The 7,500-nt window shown below is 51.3% G+C and overlaps 19 non-coding genes across 19 annotated transcripts; 5 read left to right on the top strand and 14 right to left on the bottom strand.

Annotated features, from left to right (window-relative positions):
• Positions 1-68: 68 nt before the first annotated feature.
• LOC131442532 (U2 spliceosomal RNA) lies at positions 69-261 on the top strand. Its single transcript, XR_009233104.1, has one exon. It is a non-coding gene; the product is annotated as a U2 spliceosomal RNA (small nuclear RNA).
• Positions 262-385: 124 nt separating this feature from the next.
• LOC131477065 (5S ribosomal RNA) lies at positions 386-504 on the bottom strand. Its single transcript, XR_009243420.1, has one exon. It is a non-coding gene; the product is annotated as a 5S ribosomal RNA (ribosomal RNA).
• A 296-nt stretch (positions 505-800) lies between these two features.
• Positions 801-919, bottom strand: LOC131476905 (5S ribosomal RNA). The gene has a single exon (XR_009243266.1). It is a non-coding gene; the product is annotated as a 5S ribosomal RNA (ribosomal RNA).
• Positions 920-1,215: 296 nt separating this feature from the next.
• LOC131477785 (5S ribosomal RNA) lies at positions 1,216-1,334 on the bottom strand. Its single transcript, XR_009244105.1, has one exon. It is a non-coding gene; the product is annotated as a 5S ribosomal RNA (ribosomal RNA).
• Positions 1,335-1,658: 324 nt separating this feature from the next.
• Positions 1,659-1,777, bottom strand: LOC131476904 (5S ribosomal RNA). The gene has a single exon (XR_009243265.1). It is a non-coding gene; the product is annotated as a 5S ribosomal RNA (ribosomal RNA).
• Positions 1,778-2,085: 308 nt separating this feature from the next.
• On the top strand, positions 2,086-2,278 carry LOC131442381 (U2 spliceosomal RNA). Its single transcript, XR_009232955.1, has one exon. It is a non-coding gene; the product is annotated as a U2 spliceosomal RNA (small nuclear RNA).
• A 124-nt stretch (positions 2,279-2,402) lies between these two features.
• On the bottom strand, positions 2,403-2,521 carry LOC131476903 (5S ribosomal RNA). Its single transcript, XR_009243264.1, has one exon. It is a non-coding gene; the product is annotated as a 5S ribosomal RNA (ribosomal RNA).
• Positions 2,522-2,817: 296 nt separating this feature from the next.
• Positions 2,818-2,936, bottom strand: LOC131476902 (5S ribosomal RNA). Its single transcript, XR_009243263.1, has one exon. It is a non-coding gene; the product is annotated as a 5S ribosomal RNA (ribosomal RNA).
• A 308-nt stretch (positions 2,937-3,244) lies between these two features.
• On the top strand, positions 3,245-3,437 carry LOC131442661 (U2 spliceosomal RNA). The gene has a single exon (XR_009233228.1). It is a non-coding gene; the product is annotated as a U2 spliceosomal RNA (small nuclear RNA).
• A 124-nt stretch (positions 3,438-3,561) lies between these two features.
• LOC131476900 (5S ribosomal RNA) lies at positions 3,562-3,680 on the bottom strand. The gene has a single exon (XR_009243261.1). It is a non-coding gene; the product is annotated as a 5S ribosomal RNA (ribosomal RNA).
• A 296-nt stretch (positions 3,681-3,976) lies between these two features.
• On the bottom strand, positions 3,977-4,095 carry LOC131476899 (5S ribosomal RNA). Its single transcript, XR_009243260.1, has one exon. It is a non-coding gene; the product is annotated as a 5S ribosomal RNA (ribosomal RNA).
• Positions 4,096-4,391: 296 nt separating this feature from the next.
• LOC131441368 (5S ribosomal RNA) lies at positions 4,392-4,510 on the bottom strand. Its single transcript, XR_009232034.1, has one exon. It is a non-coding gene; the product is annotated as a 5S ribosomal RNA (ribosomal RNA).
• Positions 4,511-4,806: 296 nt separating this feature from the next.
• LOC131441275 (5S ribosomal RNA) lies at positions 4,807-4,925 on the bottom strand. Its single transcript, XR_009231944.1, has one exon. It is a non-coding gene; the product is annotated as a 5S ribosomal RNA (ribosomal RNA).
• Positions 4,926-5,232: 307 nt separating this feature from the next.
• LOC131442125 (U2 spliceosomal RNA) lies at positions 5,233-5,425 on the top strand. The gene has a single exon (XR_009232705.1). It is a non-coding gene; the product is annotated as a U2 spliceosomal RNA (small nuclear RNA).
• Positions 5,426-5,549: 124 nt separating this feature from the next.
• LOC131441096 (5S ribosomal RNA) lies at positions 5,550-5,668 on the bottom strand. The gene has a single exon (XR_009231772.1). It is a non-coding gene; the product is annotated as a 5S ribosomal RNA (ribosomal RNA).
• A 296-nt stretch (positions 5,669-5,964) lies between these two features.
• On the bottom strand, positions 5,965-6,083 carry LOC131476898 (5S ribosomal RNA). The gene has a single exon (XR_009243259.1). It is a non-coding gene; the product is annotated as a 5S ribosomal RNA (ribosomal RNA).
• A 308-nt stretch (positions 6,084-6,391) lies between these two features.
• LOC131442660 (U2 spliceosomal RNA) lies at positions 6,392-6,584 on the top strand. The gene has a single exon (XR_009233227.1). It is a non-coding gene; the product is annotated as a U2 spliceosomal RNA (small nuclear RNA).
• A 124-nt stretch (positions 6,585-6,708) lies between these two features.
• On the bottom strand, positions 6,709-6,827 carry LOC131476897 (5S ribosomal RNA). Its single transcript, XR_009243258.1, has one exon. It is a non-coding gene; the product is annotated as a 5S ribosomal RNA (ribosomal RNA).
• Positions 6,828-7,123: 296 nt separating this feature from the next.
• On the bottom strand, positions 7,124-7,242 carry LOC131476896 (5S ribosomal RNA). The gene has a single exon (XR_009243257.1). It is a non-coding gene; the product is annotated as a 5S ribosomal RNA (ribosomal RNA).
• Positions 7,243-7,500: the final 258 nt, after the last annotated feature.

Here is a 7,500-nt window from a genome sequence, read left to right as displayed (position 1 = left end):
AAAACATGGCACCACAACAAGTAACTTGTGTGCCAAGATCTTGAGTTGGCCCCACACACTTGTGGGCCATCGCTTCTCGGCCTTTTGGCTAAGATCAAGTGTAGTATCTGTTCTTATCAGTTTAATATCTGATATGTCCTCTATATGGGGATTAAATATTAAATGCATTTTTGAGCATTGGGAGGTGAAAACTGGGGCTTGCTCTCTTCACTCCTTGCATTTACCTGGCATTGCAGTGCCACCAGGAACGGTGCACCATTCTCTTTTTTCTGTGAAAACCAAAGCAAGGCTGGAACTAGAAGGACGTTAACGTGTGCCTGTGCCCGTGCCCGTGCGTCAACGTAATTGCAAGCCCATGTTTCTTGTAAGGAAGCAGCAGTATAAAAGCTTACAGCACCTGGTATTCCCGGGTGGTCTCCCATCCAAGTACTAACCAGGCCCGACCCTGCTTAGCTTCCGAGATCAGACGAGATCGGGCGTGCTCAGGGTGGTATGGCCGTAAGCCGACGGGCTGGGGACACAGACTCCTTTTATAGACTAGGCAAGGCCCCCTGCTCGTGGAGGAGCTCAAAAGTCAGCCTTTCGAACACACTGCACTTGAGCCTTTATCTCCACTACCTGCTACACTCTATTCCAGTATTAGGAAGCTACACCGAGATAGGTAAGCTGCTCCCCATCTCCAAGCTTCTCATGTGCTTGCAGAGCGACATCCAAGGCTGAAACTAGAAGGACGTTAACGTGTGCCTGTGCGTCAACGTAATTGCAAGCCCATGTTTCTTGTAAGGAAGCAGCAGTGTAAAAGCTTACAGCACCTGGTATTCCCAGGCGGTCTCCCATCCAAGTACTAACCAGGCCCGACCCTGCTTAGCTTCCGAGATCAGACGAGATCGGGCGTGCTCAGGGTGGTATGGCCGTAAGCCGACGGGCTGGGGACACAGACTCCTTTTATAGACTAGGCAAGGCCCCCTGCTCGTGGAGGAGCTCAAAAGTTAGCCTTTCGAACACACTAAACTTGAGCCTTTATCTCCACTACCTGCTACACTATATTCCAGTATTAGGAAGCTACATCGAGATGGGTAAGCTGCTGCCCATCTCCAAGCTTCTCACGTGCTTGCAGAGCGACATCCAAGGCTGAAACTAGAAGGACGTTAACGTGTGCCCGTGCGTCAACGTAATTGCAAGCCCATGTTTCTTGTAAGGAAGCAGCAGTGTAAAAGCTTACAGCACCTGGTATTCCCAGGCGGTCTCCCATCCAAGTACTAAACAGGCCCGACCCTGCTTAGCTTCCGAGATCAGACGAGATCGAGCGTGCTCAGGGTGGTATGGCCGTAAGCCCAGGGGCCGGGGACACAGACTCCTTTTATAGACTAGGCAAGGCCCCCTGCTCGTGGAGGAGCTCAAAAGTTAGCCTTTCGAACACACTAAACTTGAGCCTTTATCTCCACTACCTGCTGCTTGAGCCTTTATCTCCACTACCTGCTACACTATATTCCAGTATTAGGAAGCTACATCGAGATGGGTAAGCTGCTGCCCATCTCCAAGCTTCTCACGTGCTTGCAGAGCGACATCCAAGGCTGAAACTAGAAGGACATTAACGTGTGCCCGTGCGTCAACGTAATTGCAAGCCCATGTTTCTTGTAAGGAAGCAGCAGTGTAAAAGCTTACAGCACCTGGTATTCCCAGGCGGTCTCCCATCCAAGTACTAACCAGGCCCGACCCTGCTTAGCTTCCGAGATCAGACGAGATCGGGCGTGCTCAGGGTGGTATGGCCGTAAGCCGGTGGGCTGGGGACACAGACTCCTTTTATAGACTAGGCAAGGCCCCCTGCTCGTGGAGGAGCTCAAAGGTCAGCCTTTCGAACGTTCAAGAGTTTAAGTTGTTTTTGGTGGGCTTTGCTGTATGGCCGCGCCCTTTGAGTGTGTCAAATGTCAAGCAGCTGTCCGTCAAGGCTCAGAGGTGCACTTAGATCACCTTGGGGCGGAGGTGATCAGCAGCAGCCTTTGTTATGCGCACTTAAAAAACATGGCACCACAACAAGTAACTTGTGTGCCAAGATCTTGAGTTGGCCCCAGACACTTGTGGGCCATCGCTTCTCGGCCTTTTGGCTAAGATCAAGTGTAGTATCTGTTCTTATCAGTTTAATATCTGATATGTCCTCTATATGGGGATTAAATATTAAATGCATTTTTGAGCATTGGGAGGTGAAAACTGGGGCTTGCTCTCTTCATTCCTTGCATTGACCTGGCATTGCAGTGCCACCAGGAACGGTGCACCATTCTCTTTTTTCTGTGAAAACCAAAGCAAGGCTGGAACTAGAAGGACGTTAACGTGTGCCTGTGCCCGTGCCCGTGCGTCAACGTAATTGCAAGCCCATGTTTCTTGTAAAGAAGCAGCAGTGTAAAAGCTTACAGCACCTGGTATTCCCAGGCGGTCTCCCATCCAAGTACTAACCAGGCCCGACCCTGCTTAGCTTCCGAGATCAGACGAGATCGGGCGTGCTCAGGGTGGTATGGCCGTAAGCCGACGGGCTGGGGACACAGACTCCTTTTATAGACTAGGCAAGGCCCCCTGCTCGTGGAGGAGCTCAAAAGTCAGCCTTTCGAACACACTGCACTTGAGCCTTTATCTCCACTACCTGCTACACTATATTCCAGTATTAGGAAGCTACACCGAGATGGGTAAGCTGCTGCCCATCTCCAAGCTTCTCACGTGCCTGCAGAGCGACATCCAAGGCTGAAACTAGAAGGAGGTTAACGTGTGCCCGTGCGTCAACGTAATTGCAAGCCCATGTTTCTTGTAAGGAAGCAGCAGTGTAAAAGCTTACAGCACCTGGTATTCCCAGGCGGTCTCCCATCCAAGTACTAACCAGGCCCGACCCTGCTTAGCTTCCGAGATCAGACGAGATCGGGCGTGCTCAGGGTGGTATGGCCGTAAGCCGACGGGCTGGGGACACAGACTCCTTTTATAAACTAGGCAAGGCCCCCTGCTCGTGGAGGAGCTCAAAGGTCAGCCTTTCGAACGTTCAAGAGTTTAAGTTGTTTTTGGTGGGCTTTGCTGTATGGCCGCGCCCTTTGAGTGTGTCAAATGTCAAGCAGCTGTCCGTCAAGGCTCAGAGGTGCACTTAGATCACCTTGGGGCGGAGGTGATCAGCAGCAGCCTTTGTTATGCGCACTTAAAAAACATGGCACCACAACAAGTAACTTGTGTGCCAAGATCTTGAGTTGGCCCCAGACACTTGTGGGCCATCGCTTCTCGGCCTTTTGGCTAGGATCAAGTGTAGTATCTGTTCTTATCAGTTTAATATCTGATATGTCCTCTATATGGGGATTAAATATTAAATGCATTTTTGAGCATTGGGAGGTGAAAACTGGGGCTTGCTCTCTTCACTCCTTGCATTGACCTGGCATTGCAGTGCCACCAGGAATGGTGCACAATTCTCTTTTTTCTGTGAAAACCAAAGCAAGGCTGGAACTAGAAGGACGAAAACGTGTGCCTGTGCCCATGCCCGTGCGTCAACGTAATTGCAAGCCCATGTTTCTTGTAAGGAAGCAGCAGTGTAAAAGCTTACAGCACCTGGTATTCCCAGGCGGTCTCCCATCCAAGTACTAACCAGGCCCGACCCTGCTTAGCTTCCGAGATCAGACGAGATCGGGCGTGCTCAGGGTGGTATGGCCGTAAGCCGACGGGCTGGGGACACAGACTCCTTTTATAGACTAGGCAAGGCCCCCTGCTCGTGGAGGAGCTCAAAAGTCAGCCTTTCGAACACACTGCACTTGAGCCTTTATCTCCACTACCTGCTACACTCTATTCCAGTATTAGGAAGCTACACCGAGATGGGTAAGCTGCTCCCCATCTCCAAGCTTCTCACGTGCTTGCAGAGCAACATCCAAGGGTGAAACTAGAAGGACGTTAACGTGTGCCCGTGCGTCAACGTAATTGCAAGCCCATGTTTCTTGTAAGGAAGCAGCAGTGTAATAGCTTACAGCACCTGGTATTCCCAGGCGGTCTCCCATCCAAGTACTAACCAGGCCCGACCCTGCTTAGCTTCCGAGATCAGACGAGATCGGGCGTGCTCAGGGTGGTATGGCCGTAAGCCGACGGGCTGGGGACACAGACTCCTTTTATAGACTAGACAAGGCCCCCTGCTCGTGGAGGAGCTCAAAAGTCAGCCTTTCGAAAACACTGCACTTGAGCCTTTATCTCGACTACCTGCTACACTCTATTCCAGTATTAGGAAGCTACACCGAGATGGGTAAGCTGCTTCCCATCTCCAAGCTTCTCACATGCTTGCAGAGCGACATCCAAGGCTGAAACTAGAAGGACGTTAACGTGTGCCCGTGCGTCAACGTAATTGCAAGCCCATGTTTCTTGTAAGGAAGCAGCAGTGTAAAAGCTTACAGCACCTGGTATTCCCAGGCGGTCTCCCATCCAAGTACTAACCAGGCCCGACTGTGCTTAGCTTCCGAGATCAGACGAGATCGGCCGTGCTCAGGGTGGTATGGCCGTAAGCCCAGGGGCCGGGGACACAGACTCCTTTTATAGACTAGGCAAGGCCCCCTGCTCGTGGAGGAGCTCAAAAGTCAGCCTTTCGAACACACTGCACTTGAGCCTTTATCTCCACTACCTGCTACACTATATTCCAGTATTAGGAAGCTACACCGAGATGGGTAAGCTGCTGCCCATCTCCAAGCTTCTCACGTGCTTGCAGAGCGACATCCAAGGCTGAAACTAGAAGGAGGTTAACGTGTGCCTGTGTGTCAACGTAATTGCAAGCCCATGTTTCTTGTAAGGAAGCAGCAGTGTAAAAGCATACAGCACCTGGTATTCCCAGGCTGTCTCCCATCCAAGTACTAACCAGGCCCGACCCTGCTTAGCTTCCGAGATCAGACGAGATCGGGCGTGCTCAGGGTGGTATGGCCGTAAGCCGACAGGCTGGGGACACAGACTCCTTTTATAGACTAGGCAAGGCCCCCTGCTCGTGGAGGAGCTCAAAGGTCAGCCTTTCGAACGTTCAAGAGTTTAAGTTGTTTTTGGTGGGCTTTGCTGTATGGCCGCGCCCTTTGAGTGTGTCAAATGTCAAGCAGCTGTCTGTCAAGGCTCAGAGTGCACTTAGATCACCTTGGGGCGGAGGTGATCAGCAGCAGCCTTTGTTATGCGCACTTAAAAAACATGGCACCACAACAAGTAACTTGTGTGCCAAGATCTTGAGTTGGCCCCAGACACTTGTGGGCCATCGCTTCTCGGCCTTTTGGCTAAGATCAAGTGTAGTATCTGTTCTTATCAGTTTAATATCTGATATGTCCTCTATATGGGGATTAAATATTAAATGCATTTTTGAGCATTGGGAGGTGAAAACTGGGGCTTGCTCTCTTCACTCCTTGCATTGACCTGGCATTGCAGTGCCACCAGGAACGGTGCACCATTCTCTTTTTTCTGTGAAAACCAAAGCAAGGCTGGAACTAGAAGTACGTTAACGTGTGCCTGTGCCCGTGCCCGTGCGTCAACGTAATTGCAAGCCCATGTTTCTTGTAAGGAAGCAGCAGTGTAAAAGCTTACAGCACCTGGTATTCCCAGGCAGTCTCCCATCCAAGAACTAACCAGGCCCGACCCTGCTTAGCTTCCGAGATCAGACGAGATCGGGCGTGCTCAGGGTGGTATGGCCGTAAGCCGACGGGCTGGGGACACAGACTCCTTTTATAGACTAGGCAAGGCCCCCTGCTCGTGGAGGAGCTCAAAAGTCAGCCTTTCGAACACACTGCACTTGAGCCTTTATCTCCACTACCTGCTACACTATATTCCAGTATTAGGAAGCTACACCGAGATGGGTAAGCTGCTGCCCATCTCCAAGCTTCTCACGTGCCTGCAGAGCGACATCCAAGGCTGAAACTAGAAGGAGGTTAACGTGTGCCCGTGCGTCAACGTAATTGCAAGCCCATGTTTCTTGTAAGGAAGCAGCAGTGTAAAAGCTTACAGCACCTGGTATTCCCAGGCGGTCTCCCATCCAAGTACTAACCAGGCCCGACCCTGCTTAGCTTCCGAGATCAGACGAGATCGGGCGTGCTCAGGGTGGTATGGCCGTAAGCCGACGGGCTGGGGACACAGACTCCTTTTATAAACTAGGCAAGGCCCCCTGCTCGTGGAGGAGCTCAAAGGTCAGCCTTTCGAACGTTCAAGAGTTTAAGTTGTTTTTGGTGGGCTTTGCTGTATGGCCGCGCCCTTTGAGTGTGTCAAATGTCAAGCAGCTGTCCGTCAAGGCTCAGAGGTGCACTTAGATCACCTTGGGGCGGAGGTGATCAGCAGCAGCCTTTGTTATGCGCACTTAAAAAACATGGCACCACAACAAGTAACTTGTGTGCCAAGATCTTGAGTTGGCCCCAGACACTTGTGGGCCATCGCTTCTCGGCCTTTTGGCTAGGATCAAGTGTAGTATCTGTTCTTATCAGTTTAATATCTGATATGTCCTCTATATGGGGATTAAATATTAAATGCATTTTTGAGCATTGGGAGGTGAAAACTGGGGCTTGCTCTCTTCACTCCTTGCATTGACCTGGCATTGCAGTGCCACCAGGAATGGTGCACAATTCTCTTTTTTCTGTGAAAACCAAAGCAAGGCTGGAACTAGAAGGACGAAAACGTGTGCCTGTGCCCATGCCCGTGCGTCAACGTAATTGCAAGCCCATGTTTCTTGTAAGGAAGCAGCAGTGTAAAAGCTTACAGCACCTGGTATTCCCAGGCGGTCTCCCATCCAAGTACTAACCAGGCCCGACCCTGCTTAGCTTCCGAGATCAGACGAGATCGGGCGTGCTCAGGGTGGTATGGCCGTAAGCCGACGGGCTGGGGACACAGACTCCTTTTATAGACTAGGCAAGGCCCCCTGCTCGTGGAGGAGCTCAAAAGTCAGCCTTTCGAACACACTGCACTTGAGCCTTTATCTCCACTACCTGCTACACTCTATTCCAGTATTAGGAAGCTACACCGAGATGGGTAAGCTGCTCCCCATCTCCAAGCTTCTCACGTGCTTGCAGAGCAACATCCAAGGGTGAAACTAGAAGGACGTTAACGTGTGCCCGTGCGTCAACGTAATTGCAAGCCCATGTTTCTTGTAAGGAAGCAGCAGTGTAATAGCTTACAGCACCTGGTATTCCCAGGCGGTCTCCCATCCAAGTACTAACCAGGCCCGACCCTGCTTAGCTTCCGAGATCAGACGAGATCGGGCGTGCTCAGGGTGGTATGGCCGTAAGCCGACGGGCTGGGGACACAGACTCCTTTTATAGACTAGACAAGGCCCCCTGCTCGTGGAGGAGCTCAAAAGTCAGCCTTTCGAAAACACTGCACTTGAGCCTTTATCTCGACTACCTGCTACACTCTATTCCAGTATTAGGAAGCTACACCGAGATGGGTAAGCTGCTTCCCATCTCCAAGCTTCTCACATGCTTGCAGAGCGACATCCAAGGCTGAAACTAGAAGGACGTTAACGTGTGCCCGTGCGTCAACGTAATT

This window comes from Solea solea, chromosome 16 (assembly GCF_958295425.1).
Source record: "Solea solea chromosome 16, fSolSol10.1, whole genome shotgun sequence".
Classification (NCBI taxonomy): domain Eukaryota; kingdom Metazoa; phylum Chordata; class Actinopteri; order Pleuronectiformes; family Soleidae; genus Solea; species Solea solea.
The sequence above is the reverse complement of the archived record's forward strand: the minus strand, read 5'-3'. Positions and strand labels throughout refer to the sequence as shown.